We start from the raw sequence: 20809 nt of genomic DNA on the forward strand, positions 1-20809 counted from the left end.
CTCAAAGGCCAAAGGGAAGAACAGTCTATCAGTTTTGCTACTTGACTATAGGGAAGCAGTGCACTGCATTCCTTTTGAAAGATATGTTGGATTAGTTACACCTGTCCATGTCCACTTCAGCTCAGAAGGTGCTTTCTCCACAGCAATTGTGCTGTGCTTTACAACAACACGATCTATTTATTACTGATAAAAATCCTTACAGGAAGAGCAGTAAAGAAAAGAGCATCTCTATGAGGAGTTGCGACTGCCTTTACTAATTAACTGCATTACCTGGCTTCCTCCACAAGAGGACAGAGCTCAGACACCTGCCGGCACACTGTAGAAGAGGAATCTATTGGCATCAAGAAGTCTGATTTGCATTGAGCACAAAGGTTTGTGAAAGAAAACTTAAGAGAATTATTGAACATACAGAAATTACAGAGAGAACTGCTAAACATACAATCTGAGGATTACTAAATGCATGGAAACCATATCTGGCTTAGGAAGTCCCCAAGCTGCAGAGGACTAGAACATGGGAGGCTGCACTGCTTGCCCTGTTCTTAACCTCTTCATCAGACATAAGCTTATGGCCATGATCAGTTACTGTACTGCATTAAATCAAATAAGAACATTTGACACACATCTAGTCAGATAACTGGTATTGAAGTAGTAGTTCCACATGTTTTAACAATGCAATATATGTAATAACAAACTAAGTAATAAGGAAGCATGAAAATGTATTTATGACAGAATTGTTAAAAAGGTCTTACCACTTAGAAGCCATTGCTAACCACCGACGAGAGCCATTAGCATATCACACTCAGGATGGATCCATCAAGACATTTTCCCTCCCAGGTCCAACGTGTACTTAAGAGATGTGAGAGTAGACAAAGATACAAACAGCTACGAGTCCGCTGGTATGTAGCCAAATACTGGAGAAAGGTCTCCAAACACAGTACAGACAAATTAAGTATAGAATGCTGAAAAGAAAATGAGAAAAGCCATCGTCAAACCTTAGACACTTGCTCAATGGAGATATCAACATTTTCCAAAAAGCTTTAGAAATCCAATTTTTTTCATATTTATAATTAATGAATTTTCAGTGTTAAATGTGCCTTCAGAACTGCTGTTCTGCTCAGAAGCTAATGACTCTTAATGGTTTTTCCCCATGAAAAAGAGAAAAATTAAAATTAAAATCTATCTTCCCACATAGCATTTTTTATGCACATCCATTCTTTATGTAGTTTTAGTTGTACTTTAATTATGAACACGATTTATTAATCATACATACAATTGCTCTCAAATGCAAGTCATATTAGCCCTTCTATTTCTTCTCTGACTTTTGTTGACTCCCCCTCCTCTCCCCCACCCCCCCCACCCCCCCCCCCCGCCGCTTGGGTAGGAGGAGGATGTGGTCAGAGAAGGAAACAAACAATACTTGAGCTGTCTCCCTAACAAAGCCTTGAGAACTTCTGGAGATTCCTTCACAACAGAAGTTTGTATGCAGCTTGCATACTTGTCACAACTTGCCTGAGCGGCAGAATTTGTTCTTGTTCTTCTGTACCAGCAGCTACAGCAAAAGCACTTTAGCATTTTTAATTTTACCCTGGAGGCAGAACAAGCACTTTTAACTGCTTTTAACAACTCAAGTCTCAACGTGTAAGCAATCCACAAACGCAGCACTCCTGATCAGCTAGTTGGGGGGAGAGAATGATTTTTAAAGTCATAACTTGAAAAACTATAGGTACATAAAGAGTCCTGTACACCCAACCTGACTTTATCAGTGCTCTGATGCAACACAAATGCACGAGTTTCCTCCAGGGATGTGTGAACCATTCAATCATCATCAATTCTTCTATGAACAGTTTGTTCTACTTCTTAATTAGTGTTTCCAAAAATACAAGAGACCCACATAAGTGCAATCTAAAGGTAAAAAGCCACATCCTGAAGATTCTAAGATGTAAAAGAAAGTTTAGAAGTGGGACTGGAAGACAAGCAGGAAAATTAGGTAAGCTTTTGCAAATAGGAAGCAAACTAATGTTTATATATAAATTCAGAACATACTACGTAATTCCTTGAAATAGAAAATCAAGCTTTCAAAAGACTTGACCAGTTATAAACGGAAGCATTTCAAGATTAAAAAATTCTAACTCTGAATTTTACCTCCTAAATTGCAACTCTAATAAAAACTTCAGCTGCTTTCTGTAGTTTGTGCATGTGACAGTACAGTGCATCAAATCAGCATCACTGTTTCCTCTTTAAGTAATTAGGGCAAGCAAGCACTGTTTGATGCAGCAGAAATACCTTTCATCCTCCCTACATTTATAAAGCGCACTGTTCACCTTTTTTCCTCTTCTTTTCCCATATTTTTAGAAGGGAGAAGTAGTAGTTTAAATCAACTCATGCAAAATCTTAGATCCACTCCAGTTTAGAAGCAAGTGGGTCAGCTGTCTGTTTAAGTCATCCACAATTACACTACCTGTGAACTGCACTTCAACAATATCAAAACCATGCCGTATTACTCTCCATAAAACTGAAGGAACACCCAGGCAGAAACCCACCTTTGCATGTGCTGATATTTTAGCTCACTTTCTCAAGCAGAGCATACATTCACAGATACATAATCCATTCTGTTTAGAGGCTTCCCTTCTCACTGTGTCCAGAGCAAGCACATATAAACATCATCTTCACCACCAGTCTCAATCTGCCCCCCCGCCTCAACACACCACCCAACAGCCCAGCTGCCTAACAGAGGAAATAAGCTGAAAGCTAACTTGATTGTCCAAGCTTTAGGACAAGATACCAACATTTCAGTTCAGCTGAGGGTAGGAAGCACAGGAAACCTCATTTAAGGTATTCAAGGTTTTTAGTGGTACATACTAAGCAACAATGCACTTAAAATTGCAGCTGCTGCCCAGAAGTTCATGTACAACTAGAGCTGTATTTGAATACAACCTAAGCTATCCTGCAGAATCACTCTGATCAGATTAAGGAATAAAAAGGTATGAGTAAAGGCAGCAGTAAGGTCAAAAGTTTCCAACAGATGTGAGCAAAGCTTAGAGTAACTACAGCACATTACTAGAAGGAAGTTCATTAGGCTTTATCTCCTAGCTGCAGCTTACAACTTGAAGTCAAAATTTAACTACACTTCATTAGATTTTAAGTCAAAGGTGCCACACAGGTGGAGGTTCAGAGTTTGGGGTTCACCCCTATGGAAAATTCATGAAAAACTAAGCAGCAGAGCCGGACAAAACTACATAATGAAGTCCAAAGTACAAGAGGTGAACTATGAAGGGTTTTAAATAAATCAAAAAACACTCCTGCTACGCCTAAGTTCTCATACGTAAAAAAAGAAATTCAGAACTCTTCTAACATCCTGAATTGGAAAACACAGCTAAAAAATCAGCACACCTCTAACCTGTCCAAGTAACAGCATGTGAAACTGTTACTAGGTGAATTTCTTTTGATGGGTGGTGTTTAAAAGGGATCTTTTTGCCTCAGTTATTTTCAAGTTGATGTATTATATTCACAGAGTAGCTACTATAATGTTGGCTACTAGGCAAGACTGAGCTCCACTTTTTGAGCAGCAATTTGATGTTCCAATACAGCTCACTTTTTGCCCTTGCAAAGTGCAGAAGTGGTACAGAAGACCACTTCCAAAACTTCCAGGCAGCAGATTAAAACTAATGTTGCAGGAAATCAAAGTGTCAGCAACCGTGTTTAAGAAGGCATTTACAAAGCACAAAATTAAGGCCTTTTTATAGTTACTGGCCCAAAAGACTTAATGGGATGATATTTCAGAAGAAAGAGAGAAATACTAATAGTTCTAACCAACTGCTAGAAGTAGTGTCTTCCATGCTATAAACCCAATGCAGGCTTCAGTGCACTCTCTGTTTACTTTTACAAACATAGAATAGAGGCAAAGATTAATCACATTCGTTTTTGAGACACCTTTTTGAAAAAATACAACAAAAAGTTGATAATATACCAGTTAGGAGGCACACATGGTCACTCAAGCACATGGCTCACCTGTGCCTTTGGTGTTTCATAGAGCTTGGCTAAGTAACTTGCTGTCACAAGCACTCCTAACATACCACACTACCTCTCCATGTGAGCTCTGGTTCTCTGGCACTGTCCCCCTTTCATCAGAGTGATGGCAGATGCAGTAAGATGCCATGCAATGAAGAAACATATCAGGCCATAGGGCAAGGTAAACCCAGGCTTCAGCCCAAGGCTCATGACTTAAGCCACCACTCATACAATGATAGAAAGAACACTGTAACTATAACCCAGGCGCATTATACAACATGCTGACCATATATGAGACTTTCCTGTTAGACCAATTAAGCAATTTTCCCCGACAGCGCTGGGAGATGCTACCAACAGGCTGAAAGATGTTCACAGGCTGCCTGGTTCCTCTGTTCTCCCAACCTTAACTTCAGCAATAGCCTGCACACCTAGACTGTGCCTAGCTTGCTTTCCTCCCAAATAAGTGATACCAGTGCTTATACCAGATATGGCCAAAAAGAAGTTTAAGAGCACCTGAATAAAAAAAAAGAAGCGATTTCTAAGCTACCTATCCCATGAGACTGGATTTCATAATAATAAAAAGGGGGTTTAAGCTTTACTGAAGCTTGGCACACTGTCATAACAGAAGATTTTTAGTGACAATTTGATTCTTTTGTTTCTTATGAAAGTTTCTGCTATATTAATAATTTAGCGTACAACAATATTCAACACCACAAACTAAGAACAGTTACATGACCAACTGACTTATTAAATGCTGGCAAGAGCATGGCGATCATGCAGTACTTTCCCCATTTGGCCAACTGTCTCATTACTGAAACACAGACTGTTTTCCACTCCATGATCTACACAACCAGTGAGGCTGGGTGGCTGCTGATCCACTACCTATGGGGAAGCTCAAAAGTTATAGACAGGAGAACAGCAAGGGTCCCCAGTGCAAAAAGCAACTTTTGGGGGTTGAGAGAGAGGGCAGTAGGGAGAACTTCATTAGACACAGATACGGCAACTGCAAGATGCATAGATGATAGGCAAGAAATTGAGGTATGTTCAGCTTCTACATAACTGATACAGAAATCAGATAATGCTCACAAGGCAGATCAAAATCACCTACAGGGAATCATGCAAAAAATGAAGAGAAGGGTATGTTCTCAGTCATAGGAAAACTCTGGAATATAGCCAAACATCTGCACCTGAAAACTCCATTTGTTACACTGGTTCAACACTTTCTCTTCATAGAAATTACTAGTTCTCTATTTACAAACTGACAAGGTTCAATTTTCAACTGAACAGACTCTCATACAGTCCCCATCAGTAGTTGAGAAGGATTTACAAGATAAACTTCAGGAGAGCTTGGTGCCCAATATATAATCTAACTTGACTATGATAACTCTAATTTTAAACTGCATATTTGCTTTCTCCTTTTCCTAGTTCACATTAAAAGGGTCTAAGCACATGAACACAAATCATGTCCATTGGGCCAGTGCCACAAAGCCTTTAAATTTCTTAAAAAACAAAGTTCTTTAAATTTTGACTATAACTTTTTATCTTTTGGAATCTCATTTCAGACTATTAGAAATACACCAAGACTCACACTGTGGTTTTACCAGAGCACAGTGGATACAGGCTTTAAGACCTTCCATACAGGCTTAAGAGCTTCCAAGCCTTTCAGATTAGCCTCTTAATAAAAAATGCCTTGACTGGTGCCACAGTCCAAGGAACCCACTGCCTTCAGAAAGCAGTGATGCAAGACTTGCTTAGTTACACCTTCCCTTGGTGCTAATGCCCTCTGTCTCTCCGCTTTACCCCTGGTATTTTATGACTGTTGATTTACAGGAGTGCTTCCTCAGCTGTAGTAAAGAATCAATGATTTTATTTTGGGCCCCAAAAAAGTGACCTTAATTATTTTCTATTATACCAACTGGAAGCTGGGACTAGCTATCAGAGAAAGTATGTGCTGCTTTTCATAAAGCTGCAAAAACAGTGTCCAATCCGCAAGAGGAACAAGAAATTATAGCTCTGTTAGCACCAGTGGTTGTAAGCAATACATATAGTAGGACTACCTCAAACGGATGTTGCTTCCACCAAGAAAACAGATACAACTAAGTCTGTGCCAGCACAAGTTTTAAATATTACACGCAAGTATTTCAAAGGGAAGTAATGAATAAGCCTCCAGCTTGCCTAATATTATGTCACATTTATCATCACTTTTTCCCCTTTTATTTCATATGCACTGGAGACGGGAAATGGCAGACTATAATCAACAACAACCCTCTTCTCACACAGATGCACTGCTATCTGCAAGCATAAAAATCAAACACTGCACCTAGAGCATTTCGTTCTACTAGAAGTTCTCTCAGTCATTGATCTAAACACCATCTTTCACTATATCTACATTTATACAGCTTCAGCAACAGGAAAAGCAAGAACTTCCATGAGTGCGCAGTGTAGGCAAGAAGCCTCAAATTCTGATCTCTGTACTACCACCACTATAGCAACAGTAGGGATAATGCAGAAACCACCAAAATGGTTCCAGAAACTAAACTCCTTTTTTTCCTTTTACAAAATAAACAGCAAGCACAGACTAAACTAAAAATCAGCCTATAAGCATGAAACTAAGTAATTAAATATGAAGAACAGGAGATTATATCACAAACTTCAAACTGCTTTTGGTAATTTCCTGCTTTTGGAAGTACCTCAAACCAAAACAAACCTTTTTGATTCACTAAGTAAGCTTTTGGAGATCAACATCTAAGCAGGGTTCAAATACCTGGACTACTGAATGAAAAGCAACAGCTTATGTACTACTTTTTCTCCTCTAATAGACAAAGCTAAAAATATATTCTTCCTTAAAAAGTGCTGAAAACTAGAAAATCACTGACCAGTTTTATTCCTGTCTGTACAAAGAAAAAGTATATAGCAATAAGTTTTTTATTTAGCTATTATGTACCATTATGAGGAACCAACATGAACTTTAGGTACATTCAGTACCAAAGTCTGTATGGATTTTAAACACAAACAAAACATACACAAAAAACTCCCTTGAACAAAGTAGGAAGCTGCTTTCCCTACTCCCTCCCCCCTCAAACCAACTTCAACAGAGGTTAAACTCAGGTCCTACATATAAAATGCTAGTCGTTCTTCAAATATGCTGACCAGAAAACGTTGGAGTGTAACAGTTAGCAGATTTCTTATCTACTCCCGTTGTTGCAGAGAGACCTGATTAAATTGACAGATATAGCCTAATCCAGTGCAATGTTCTCTGGCCTTTGGAAATCTGATAGGAATACTATATAAAAGGCAGTAATGCAAATTGCTTTTGAAATACAATGATCGGAATAAGGACTTTGTTGTACCTGCAGCCCATATCTATCCTTTTTTTTTTTTTTTAATAGCATTTAACCTGAAGAGGTCATAAAGTCTGTATTTACACAGCTGAGACGTGAACTCGCTGTTTCACTTTAACACAAGCCCAAATGAGGCCAGTCTGCAGTCTCCAGCAATACAATAAGATAAACAGAAAAGTACTTGTAATACTCTTGTTGCTTCTAGGCACAAAACACTAAAAGTCCTATTGATATTCTCTCTCTTATGCATCCTACTCTTCTCATAACAAATGCATACTAGTTTTCAAACAGCCATCCATTAAATTTAAAATACCTTTTGACAACTTGTGCCAATTCTTAAATGGAACATCTGCATCACTAACTAGAGTCACATACAGATTTTGCCTTTCAACTACACAGTTACATCCAAGAGTTCATATTCTTATGTCACCTAGTACTAGATGTGATTTTACGGAAGCATGCAATAAAAGCTATTATACAATTTAGGGGCTAGAAAACACTTTAAAACAGATCTGTTCTCAATTTAAAAATGCAAGTCAAGAGAACAACTTGCACTAGAACACTATGCAGTTCCCTCTTTAGATATCCTCCCAGAAGATGCAAGGTTGGGCTTTGAACTGGGTCAAATCAGTTACTCACAATTAAGCACCACAAAATCACAAGCGTAATCTTTGCCTACCTGATGGCTTTTGAATAACAGACTACAGTATCAAAGGTTGTACGTTAATATCATGATGTGCAGTAAGAGAAGTGTTCTTGTTTTTTTCTCCTACTACAGCAACAGTCCAAAAGTATACAAAAGTGTTAAAGAAATGTGTATAAGGGCAGGTAAAGACTTCCAGACTACTCCCAAAGAAACTTGTTCTATTCATTTTGTGCCTGTGTTTACCTAACTTTCTGTTCCCACACTTGCTACCTACCACTTCTCACCTGTGCCAGTTACTCCAGTTATTCACCTATTAATTCTGCAGGTAAGTGCGTGTAAATATATGCATATACACAAATGTATGTATCGACTCCATCTGAAGAAACATATCTAGCCCCCAGTTTTATATGAAACACCTACCATCAAGTAGGTTCAAATGGAGAGGGAGAAGTCTAAACTGAAGGAACAGAGGGAATGAGGCAGAATCTCCATGACGCCTGCATATATGGGAAACAGAGAATCAGGTTTTGCCATATCCAGTGAAGGTGTCAGGAAGACCTACCCTACTACTACTCTTCCTGACATCAACAGCACTCATTCCCAGCTCCTTTCCCCTTATGAGCTGAGGTGGGGTATTCAGGAGCTTCCCGAGTTACTGCAAGTGCACCAGCCATCATGGGACCAGCTACTGCCCATTACTCCACTCCAGGGAGTGTATAAGCAGGCCAGTCAGCAGGCAGAGCGCACAAGACGGTAGTTCTTTTTGGACATTTTTTGGATGATGTCTACAGATGCAGAAATCTCACCATTTTCGCTTACAGCAATCTTTTTTTAACATGATCAGCATTACTGGCAGATTAATTAGTTCAATTTCAGACCACGAAAATTCTGTCAATGTCAAAATGTTCAGCTGCCACAGACAGTTCTTTCCTATTTAGCACAAGAACAGAAGTGGTGTTGGTAAGGACTATTCTCACGCAAGGCAGACAAAAATGCCTAGGAACACTTCAACCTATCTTTCATGCTAGCTTCTCTCCAGAAAACCAGTCTTTGTCCAAGTATGCTGTTAACTCCAAGCCCCCTTTAGTGCATTGTGTTGACAAAAGATGATGCTTCTCCATTTTGCACAACTGGGTACCACCACTAGAGAAATAAAGTCAATCTTTACAGTATCAACTTCCAATGTGTATTCCCAAGATTTGATTTTATTGTAACATTCTCAAGCCTTATGGTATATTCCTTCACTACTTTGTGTGTTTGTTTTAGTGAGTTATGCTTCTTTTTTTTCCTTCTTTAACTGTCTCCCATATTGAATTACTACAGCCCTATCTTTTGGATCAAGTACAACAAACTAGCTGTATTTGTAGTTTTCACCACTCTCCCCAGCTCTTATTTTATAAACATATCCAACATTATACTCAGTAACTCCAAACGAATAAACTTAAGTGCAAGTAGTGAAAGATCAACAGCAGCAAGTCTTTTGTGAAAAGCTAAACAAGTGGGGTTGAATACTGCAGAGCAGGTCTTGCCCATATTCTCACAACAACCTTTTCAGCTCATTCTTGCCTCTAATACCCAGGTTTTCTTTCTGCTTTTCTCCCTTGCTTATTTGCACACTGAGGGGCATCTTTGAGCTCCTTGAATACTCCCTGCACAAGTATGACTAACATCACTCCCACCATGGCCTGTACTATGGTAGGCCCAAGGGCTGTTTGCAACAGCAATACTTGATCAATGCTGTATTAAACCTATAGCTTCTCTTCCCATATTTTTCAGTTTAAGTTGCAGCTTACTGAGACAGAGCAGAGAGATCTTGAGACAACTGAGGAAAGAAAACAGGATCCTAAGGTTTACTGGCAAGGTATTTCTACCAGAGCCTTGAAAGACCTCCATAAAGTCCCACTGGATCCTCCTCTGGAATACTTCATATAAACCTCATCAATACACACTAAAAAGACTACTTCATATATAAAATAATACAAAGATGGGATTTTAGGATGATCAGATGAACAGGAAACATCTCACACAGGCAACAGAGTCTTGTTTAACTGGTTTAGCAAAATTATACTATTAACCTCTAGAAATACACTGAAGTTAAGTGAAATAAACATAACAAAGGAAGAATTGCTATTTCAGCTGAAAAATAATGTTGGCAACTGCCACTGGCATAAACTGCTTTAATATACAACCTGAAAACTACAAATACTTCCAAGTATCAGTTATTTAATTCTGAAGCAGTCTTCCAATAGTTAGATGACAAAACACATCCATTAGTTAAGTCACTGAGGACACACAGCTTGCTTTATCATCATCATCTTGTGTAACTTCAATTAAAAATCAAAGAAGAGGAGAGGAAAAGGTCCCAAGCCAGGAGTCTTCACCCAGGGAGAAAGAAAAGAGGTCACCACCACACTAACGCCAAAGTGACCAGCAGGACACTGAATGTGCATGTCAATAGTCCCAAGTCTCCTGCTACAGACTATGCTGAAAAGCCAGCTATTTTAGACTAACCCAGCTCTGAAAAAGGACAGTTCATTTACACTTGCACACACCACCTGCCAGAGCAGCAGCTGGAATAGTAGGAAGCAAAGTACTCCTGTGTGGAGATCTGTGCAAACTCCATGCAAATCAGCTTTCTCTATTGTCACTAACTGCAGAAAACAATTCACTTTGCTCACATGGACAAGGACAAGAATACCCATGTAAAGAAACCATTAAACCCCCAAAGCTTACAGTAACAGTTTGCAGGCACTAGGCCATTGTATCAGACCAAATATTTAGACATTTCTGAGAACCTCAAACTCAAGTTTAGAAGTTTGAAGGGTTTTTTTCAAATACTTGTTCCTCTTCTACTTTTGCATGTGAACATAAATAATTAGGAAGAGCCAGGGATAAACAAAAATCCCTCAAAATTGAAGCCATGTCTAGAGCAGACACTATTGTTCAACTAGCTTGAGGGGACTTATTCATTGCTGATATCTTCCAGTGATGGTATTGGACACTTGCTATCTGAGGCTGTATTCTGTTATTCTTCCTGGGAGGTGATCATGTCAGAGGGAATTAGGGATTATAACAGAGTTGGGGGAGGGAAGAAAGGAAAGAAGGACAACACAAATCTGAGAAGACACAGCTATATAGCAGTACGCAGATACTCAGAGCATTAGATGTCAAAGGCTGAGGATAAGCAAGCTAAATACCAGAAGAACTGTTATTTTAATCAATAAAAGGCAGAAGCAACACTAGCTGAGTCAGTCTGTCTAACATCCTTCACTGGAGTTCACTGGGATTCGGAGCGAGACCGGACAAGAATAACGCTGAATCCTGAAAGCTTCTATCATTGCAACACTTGTTCTCCAGCCCACAGTCATTCTTGGGAGGATTATTACAGATACAGAAGTCATAAAGCTTCAAAGCTGTTTGGGTGCGAGCGTGCAGGAGTGGTACAAAGCAGTAAGCCACAGCCAGGCTGTGCACTAAGCCAGCTGCCCTCCCACCCAGAGATAAGCTGCACAGCATTTCCTACTGGTAAGCAGTGCAGGCCAATAACTACACTTATGGGGTCAAGCACCCTGAACTATCATCCTCATTTTTCTCACAGTAACTCAAACAACTCATGTCTGCCTGTAGCACCTTCCCCTCCCATCATTATTTGCACATGACACCCATGGCTTCTGTTATGCTAAGGCTTAGATATAGACAAAAACTGATGAAAGCTTTTAGCTCTCTAAGCCAGAGAGGGCATATTATATACCTGTGGTCTGTATTATGCCAGTGCACTGAAGTGTAAAGTTTGCCTACTTGCCTCTTGAGGAACTCAGACAAAACAAGAAAAAAACAAAAACACAAAACCAAACTGTCATTTAGTAATTTGTGCAATAACAAAGCACCATCACTAGACAGGATGACCAAGCTGAAACTCCCTGAAATACAAAACTAGATACAAAATAGGAAACTATTGATACAGAACACACTTTTCCTTTATGCATAGCCAATAGGAGGGGTAATTACAATCTTAAATTCTTAGAAAAAGTAAACAGACAGCATGTTCTCAATTGTACTAGCAAAAGCTTTCAGCATGCCTATTAATTTTACCTCCCAAAATTAAAGACACACTCACAGAGAAAAATCATATGAGGGTCATTCTTGAGATGCTCAGGCCTAGCAGGATGACACCGGAAAGTGTTAATATTATCAGAAAACCAGAACAGCTCTACTTTCTGTCTTGCAGCCCTACAACTCTCCAACATCCTCCTCCAAGGTACTATACTATTATCACAACAAGAACCAGCTAACACCAGCTTTCACTCACCTTGGCCAGCCAAACTGAAACAGAATTAGTTGAGTATTTCAAGTTTACCTTAACTAACCCCACAGAAGAATTAATCAGCTTTTCTTTTGAAATGAAGTTCAGCAATGGTTTTCTACATCCCAAAGCAACATACCACGGCTCTGCTCCCAGGAAACCACTTCCAGAGAGAAGTCAGCACAGACTTTAACCAAATCCATTTTGGAATATAAATAAGGAGCCATTCATAGCAGAAATTCACCCAGGGAAGTCAGTTGTCTACCGACAACAACTGCCATCAAGTACCACTAAGGGCCTCTACAAACCACAGATAAAGGAAGCTTTTGACAGAGAGAACATCGTGCTCATCTTTAAATACTTGACTTACTAAACCTGCAACACAGTTTTTACCGAGGGGTTTGGTTCCTTCCTGCCACAGTGTCACAAGATAAGAATCGGTGTGTGTGTGTGGTTTCCTAGCCCTTGCTCAACAATCTTCCACAGAGATTCTGAAGTATTCGGCTGCACACCCTCAACGTGACAGTAACAACACCGTAAAGAAATATCTTAAGTAACCAAAGTTAATTGCCCTCTTTGTTCAACCCACAAATCACATTCTTCATCACAGTACTCTTTCTGCTCCATATTGCTTGTTCCTGGCAGATGTGAGCAGCTCTTCATCTACTACCTCAATAACTCATGTTAATAACTCACATCCCGGCTCTTTCTGGTCTGCACGCTTACATGAAGGTGGTTTACCATCCAAGTCTACCTCACTACATGAGGTCTGAGCCCAGGAGATGTGCATGGCACACAAGACTGAAGAAAAAATTGCTTTATGCTTTCACGTATCTCTTTCCTAATGCACATTTCAGATTGAAGGAAGTCCAGGTTACACTCTTGCTACCTGATCTCCAGACTGTCTTACTACCCATTAAATCTGCATTAGCAAACTCTTTTGAAACTCATTTGGTATGACAGTCAAAATATCTTGGTGTTTGGGGTTAGGGTTTTTATTTGTTTTCTATCCAATTCCTCACGGTGTTTTACCTGGAGCCACCCCGATTGCTTTGACCAGTGATTTCTGGTTAAGATACAAACTGAATTGTTCACTGAGCAGCTGAGTGCCATTACAGTCAACAAAAACTATCACGTTACCAAAACACTGGACGTGTATTTATGCAAGCGGAGCGGGAGAACGGGGCTAACTAAGCTCCTGTAATACTCGCCACCTTGGTGAAGTCTACGCAAGACAGTAAAACCAGATCTTTAGTTTTTACTACAAGTGCCTCCTCTAGCGAGGCGCTACTCACTGAGCGGAGGGCGCACATACTCGGATCTCACTTTGACGTTCGTGATGTTGAAGTTTCTCCACCGGCACAGGCAGACCGGAGGGTCGCTGCCCTCCCCACCCGCAACCGGGACGCGCGTTTCCCAGCCGGTGCCCCGCCGCGCCCGCGCAGCCCCGGGCACCCCCCGCCTCCCGGCGGCGGGGCGGGGCCGGGAACAAAGCCCGGCTCCGTGCCACCCTCCCCGCGCCGTCCCGCCATTCCCGGGCGGCCTGGCGTTAGCCCGGCCCCGCCATCCCCCGCGGCGGTGGCTGCCTCGGCGGCCGCCAAGCGGCACAGGCCAGCGGCTGCTCGGCACCGCTGCCGCAGGGGACGGCCGGAGCCAGTTGCACGCTGCGGGCGTGGGGCGGGAGGAGCCCGGCGGCGGTCGCTTTCCGCTCGGCCCGCGGGGGCTCCGCGAGAGCCGCGCCCACCCCAGGGGCTTCAGGAGGCCGCAGACCGGGCCGGGAGGGGCGTGCCGGGCACGCACCCTGCCACCGGCCACGCTACACGGGCGGGGCAGGGGAGGAAGGAGTGGAAGACAGGGCAGGAGGAGACGGGGCGCTGGCCGTGGAGGGCTCTGTGTGCTCGATGAGGAGGGCCGGAGCCCCGGCCCGGCGAGGAAGGCGGCAGAGAAGCACCCAGCGCACACCAGCACCGCGACCCCTCCCTGCCCCTGTCCACGCCCCCGGCGGCGGGCCCGGCGGCACGCTGCCCTGCCCTCCGTAAACAAAGCGGCCCGGGCCAGGGGCCGAGCCAACGGCAGCGGCTGCGCGCAGCGCAAGCTTCCTCACTCCCCAGCACCGCCCGGTCCGTTTCCTCCGGCGCGGAAGGCCCCCTCCTCCCCAGCCATCACCGGGTCCCGGGTCCCAGCTCTGCCGCCACTGCCTCACCTATCCCGCCGGTGGAAACGCTGCCTCCCAGCTCAGCCCTGGGCGCCGCCGCCTCACCGCAGCTACAGTCCCCTCAGAGCGACCCTGGTGGGAGCTGGTGAACGACTCGCACAGCCAGCATCCCCCACCGGCTTTATCGCGCCGCCGCCTCTCCCCTCCGGTAACTCGACGGCCCGGCTCGCCCGTCCCGCCCCCCTCGGTTCTCCATTGGCACACACCGCTCCACCAGGAACCGACGCTCACTGGCGCAGGAGAGCAGCACTCATGCGGGACAGCCTCTCCGCTCCCTCCCCATTGGCTCCTGAGCGCCAAGCCTGCCCTCCCAGCCCCGCCCCCGCCCGACTCTTCTACCAATCGCGAGGCCGGAAGGGGGAGCGAGCCTCCGATTGGCGGCTCCCGCCAACTTCCCGCGGCTGCGATAGGCCGAGCGGGCAGCCAGTTCGGCGCCGCGGCCAGCCCCCTGTGGGAGCGCTCTGAGATGCTTGGGCCCCGCCCCCACAGCCTTCCCGGGCGTGTGAGGGACGAGCTCATGCCTGGGCAGCCGGCTCGCTGCTGGGGGCCCCGCGGAGGGCGCGTCCGGCGGGAAAGTTGCCTCCGACGTCGAGGGGCAGCCTGTGACAGAAGAAAGCCTTCGCGGTACCAGTGAGAGTAGGACCGATCGCTGTCGCTAAAAGCCGTTAAGAAGGCCGGTATGGCTGAGGTAGCCGGGAATGAAGCGGCCTTATGGGAACGCAGCAGCGTATCTGGGGAACATCGGGGAGGCTTCCTCGCTGACGAAGCGATAAGGCCCTGTGAGGTCTCCTCCGCACCGCTGCCTTTCGCCTGTGGGAAACGGGCAGAAAATAGGCCTTTCCCCCGTAGCGAAAAAGGACAAATACTTGTGTCTCGGCCAGCCGCACAAATGCTGCCGTTTTGCCCGAAATTACTCTCGTTGTTGTACCAAGGCGAGCCGCTGGGCTCCCCCCCGCCAGAGGATCCCGGCTCGAACGGAGACCGTGAGGAAGCTTCCACCAGCGCTGCATCGCAGCTGGTGCTGCGGCCATCGGAACTTGACTTTGAGTTCCCGTACTTCCCACAGAGCCAGTCTGCAAGGTTTGTGCTAATGCAAGTGACACGGACGGAAAGGCACAGCAGTCATTCACAACAACATCCTCGGAAAATTCATCTTGGACTGGCCAGGATTTCACTAATACAAGAAGTCTGGTGGCTGAATGTAACAGCGTATTTCTAAACACTGTGAAGATTTTGGAGCCGATGGTAATAAACCAAAAACAGTGTCACCACTAACAATTCAAATAGACAGTAACTGTATTTTCTGTTCAAGTGCCCCAGAACTTCCAAGCCTGAAAAGAAAAAGCAGGGAGGAGGGAAATGGAAAAAAACAGTATGTCAAGCAAGTTAAAATGGTAAAATAACTCTGCAAAACGGTGTTAGAAAGAATCGTGAAGTCACAGGTTTTCCACTGTCAAATATAAGCCTGTCTTTCAAGTACTGTACTATAATAACCATATCCAACAAAAACAAAACTGAGTAAAAAGTATGCTTTTTACAAACAACAGATGTGCCAGCACAACAGTTGCCAGTCTCTGTTAAGAGAAGCTCCAAGTTCTGTTGCACACTTTGTACAAGTAAAAGGTCCCTTCATGTTCAACTACTTAAGTTCACGTGCACTACACCCGTAAGACAGGTAATGTGCAGCAACTTGCAGAAACCAGTAGGAACAAAGCAGGAGAAGAAAAAAATTATATACTTGTAGCTGAGAAGAATATTTCAAGTTAACTCTTTCCTGTGGGTTTAAGAATTTTGTGAATGGAGTAGTTGCTTATTCTCTTACAACAATGGCACCACAGTCTATATGTTGAGTAATAGAAGACCTAACAAGAAAAACAGGATTCATTGCTACTGGTGGTGTGCATAGTATCAGACAATTGGTTGAAGCAAAGTATGTCACAAGTTACTTCTGATTTTGAAGTTATCCTGAGTTAGGAGCCTAGCCTGACCTTTCCAGGATATGCATGTACACCAATGCAATTGAAACGAGTGGTTGAGCTTCTCAAACAAAGAAAACCAGACCATTGGTATTGAACCCTGAGCACCTGAACTTCACAGGATGCACAATCCTTCCACTTTCAGAGCCCAGATTATCCTGACTCTTACCTGCCCACTTTACAAAATAGCCCTAAGGATTAGTTAACATGTAAAGCACTTTTCAAAGTATATTACAGTACCAATTATTAGTAATTATTATCAATGTGGGTAAAGTCCTCAGTAATTGAGGCTTTGAGTCTGAGCTCCACAGACACCCACGTTTGGTTCTTGCTGATGCACCATAACGCTTCAGGCAAATAACTGATTCTTTGTTTGCCACCAGTTGTGATGGTTACAACAATGCTCTTTTTTCTAGTATGAGGCACTGTTGTTTCTTCATTAGGGAGAGAGTGATTTTTCCAAGTACAGCCCTGTTAACTCTTGGCAGCCACTGAAGAACCAGCAGCTCTCAGCTGTTGTGTTTTATTCTGTTGACCACAGCACCAAGCAGAAAACATCAACAACAAAAAAATCACCATTCCAGCAATATACTTGAACACATAAACTTCTTGGGCTTGGTTTGGCAATTTTCCTTACCAGAGCAGTGTATATTCCAACTCTTTCACATGTCTACTTGTTTCAGTTACATCTTCTGCAATATCATAAAACTAAAGTGCTAAGCCACCTCTTTGTTTTGCAGTGGATCTGTATAAAGCCTGTCACTAACTTGAACAAGGGGATGGAAGAGAATTTATCAGAAAGATAAGCTTTTAAGCCACTTGACAGTCTATGTATATCTCACCCCATTAATTCTTGAGCTCCAGCTTCAAGAGTTCTAAATATTCACCAATGACTACATAAGCAAGTAATCGGTTCATTTTAAAAGAATCTTATTGTTCAAAAGCTTCCCTTTTTCCTTCTTTGAGGCATCTCCTTCAAAAGAAATAATTTCAAATTTGTAAAGGTTAACGATCAAGCTTTGGTACTGCAGAATTTTGAATCTCAAATATACTCATCAGTCTTTGCTAATAGTAAGTCATAAAAGTTAAAAAGTTTAGTCACAGGTAAGTGAGCTGTATTACATCTAAAAAGAATTGTTTTACTCCTGAAGTAGGGGAAAAATAATGTAACTTTATGCTATGCTTGTTTACAAATAATCTGTCAGTTTTGCAGATTGAACATGTTTAAAAACACACAAAACAGCAATTGGAAAACAGCTGCTGAAGCATCAAACCAGCAGCATGCATGTCATTAAAACAAATAGTTCAGAGCTCCCCAATTGGCATCTCCAAAGAACTACTTTAGTGCATCAATTTTTAAACAAAAATACCAGATCGGATAATGTCACATATCAAAGGAGAAGTAGGGAAAATAGCATTCAAGAGACTAGATTTACAGGCAGGTGTTAAAAAGCTACTCCTAAACCTTGCCTGAGGACAAGATTCCATGTAATCCATCAGAAGGACCTGGCAATACCATCACTGACCTTAAACTGAAGTTCTCAGTAGTTGCATGAAAGAAGGTGTGAGTACAAAGGAAGCAGTACAAGTAGACCAGATGTCAAAAAGGGCATCCTTGGGAAGATTACTGTCTGAGGGTGACCTTCAAAAAAGAGGCTTGAGGACTAACAACAAAGTGCCAAGGATGTGAATATGCTCTATCATCCATGCTGAATGTGGCCCTACAGCTGCAGTTCTAAGCCAGCAAATGGGTGTATGCAGCCAGGTGAAACTTTTAAGTGCCCTTAAGTATGTCACAAGCAGCCTGTACCTGTCACAAGCAGGTAACATTTTTGAAAGGATGGTAAACTCAGAGTTTCCTGCATTACTGCAATTCTTTTTTTTTTTTTTCCCCCCCACACTGGGAGTCTAAAGGACTTGGGAATAATCCCGGGCACAGCTACAGGTTGGGCAGAGAAGAGATTCAGAGCAGCCCTGCAGAGGACTTGGGGGTGTTGGTCGATGAGAAAATGAACATGAGCTGGCCATGTGCACTCGCAGCCCAGAAAGCCAACTGTATCCTGGGCTGCATCAAGAGGAGCGTGACCTGCAGATCGAAGGAGGTGATCCTGCCCCTCTACTCTGCTCTCATGAGACCTCACTTGGAGTATTGTGTGCAGTTCTGGTGTCCTCAACATAAAACGGACATGGAACTGTTGGAACGAGTCCAGAGGAGGGCCATGAGGATGATCAGGGGACTGGAGCACCTCCCGTATGAAGACAGGCTGAGAAAGTTGGGGCTGTTCAGCCTGCAGAAGAGAAGGCTGCGTGGAGACCTCATAGCAGCCTTCCAGTATCTGAAGGGGGGCTATAGGGATGCTGGGGATGGACTCTTCACTAGGGACTGTAGTGACAGGACAAGGGGTAACGGGTTAAAACTTACACAGGGGAATTTTAGATTGGATATAAGGAAGAAATTCTTTACTGAGAGGGTGGTGAGGCACTGGAATGGGTTGCCCAGGGAGGTTGGGCATGCTCCATCCTTGGCAGTGTTCAAGGCCAAGTTGGACAGAGCCTTGGGTGACATGGTTTAGTGTGAGGGGTTGTGTGCAGGGGGGTTGGAACTAGATGATCTTAAGGTCCTTTCCACCCTAACTATTCTATGATTCTACAATGAAGTGAGAAAACTGAATGGATAACTATTAATTCAACAATGGGAAGGCAAAACAACAGCTCAGAGTCATTTTCTTCAGTGAAGGAGACCCATAGCCATTTCCTCCCCACTGAAGTTCCATGTTTGGAGAGGGTGCCATCCATAAACGCGTCCTACCTTACCAAAATGCAAGCTTTAGAAAGCCATTGCACTCTTTGCCTAGAATGTACTGAAAGCCCAGAGGGAAGCAGCATGAAATAAACTGCCTTTATAACTGTGCTATATATAGCCCCATGAATAAAACTTTGATGAGCTAATGCGGCCAAAATCTTTTGCCTTTGAAGAGTAATGACATGCATAACTGATGTCCACATACTGGAGAGTGTTTCATGAGGGTGGGCTAATGTGACAAGCAGAGATTAAGGTTGCCTGATAAAACAGATTACTTCCAATCTCATGGAAACTAGAAATGTCTTTATTGTATGATGACAGCTATGAATTAAGAACCCCACAATTCATAGGTTCTGGTTCTACCCTCCCAGCTTATTTCAATAGTCCAATACTCAGAAGTCCATCTCCTCTACACCTTTTTTAGTGCAGCCAAATCTACTACTTCCCACACACTCCTCAGTCCATTTGTCCTGGGTCCTACAAGTGCCCACAGTGTTTATTTTACAGCTGCATTCTCTACTGATTTCAGACATTTCACATCCACATTCCATACTAATTTCAGTCACCTTCCATCTCCACAGCCTTCCCTCTCCTGTCTTCAGGCACGGGATTTTTTTTTTTTTTTTTTTTCAGCCATCAGACAGTAGCAATTTAAGCCTCTTCTCTTGAATTCCAGGGTGAAGAGACAATGGCTCACTCCAGGAAAGGCTTAAAGGGAGTGGTGCATTCCAGGCAAGCAGAGGCAGATCAGGATATGGTGAATTTAAGCCACAGTAGTGAATGTTTACAAGAAAATGCCACAGCACACACTGCACTATCAGAAGCACCTTTTTGTTTGTTCCTCAGCTTTTCAGAGTTCCTGATAGACTGCAAGCATCCACTAATTCTGCTACTCCAGCAGTGTTAGCTACAGGCAAGCACACAGACTCCTAATCACTCACTTCAGGATAACCCCAACCACCAAACCTCTATCACTTCCAAGTTCAGACAGTTGCCCAGCAGGTTCTTTCTTGGTTCCAATTCAAATACACTCTCGTTGGGGGGGGCAACAGGCATCCTTCCTCTTCAGTCAGTTCTGGCCATGCATCTTTAGCGACCAGATAACCTACCTATTGGTAACATACCTATGCTTAAGGTAGGCACGGGTGGGTAAAACCTTTTTGCTACCATTTCCCAAAACCAAGGAGCACCAACGTGGGGATTAACGTGGCACAAAGCAGAACTAGCCCCGCAAGGGTTACCTTTAAAGGACTGGCCACCCCTGAAGCAGCACCTACTCTCAAACAGCATTACAGGGTGGCATTCTTTAAGCAGGCAGGAAACAAGATAAGGCGCAGGAAGGAAACATTCTCGATTGAAATGAATGCTCTGAGCCTCAGCTGCTGCCTCTGGGTCCTTCCTCACCCTCCCTCTCTCCCTTCCGCAGCCTTCCCAGCCAGGACGCCCCGCTGCTGAGCACAAATAAACACCCGGCCTCAGTTAACCAGTGGCGGCTCTGGGCAGCACTGCGGCCTACC

At 43.4% G+C, this 20809-nt stretch overlaps 1 protein-coding gene across 1 annotated transcript in view; it reads right to left on the reverse strand.

Moving 5' to 3' along the window:
- The window catches only part of FRYL (FRY like transcription coactivator), a gene marked incomplete at its 3' end in the record, with an annotated part of 166183 nt that extends 151539 nt beyond the window's left edge, over positions 1-14644 (reverse strand). Inside the window, exons 1-2 of the mRNA XM_080639011.1 lie at positions 14502-14644; positions 750-959 (exon numbers count right to left, since the gene is read on the reverse strand). The remainder of the gene's footprint in view (positions 1-749; positions 960-14501) is intronic.
- Positions 14645-20809: the final 6165 nt, after the last annotated feature.

Source organism: Psittacula echo (genome assembly GCF_963264785.1).
Source record: "Psittacula echo genome assembly, chromosome: 1".
NCBI lineage: Eukaryota > Metazoa > Chordata > Aves > Psittaciformes > Psittacidae > Psittacula > Psittacula echo.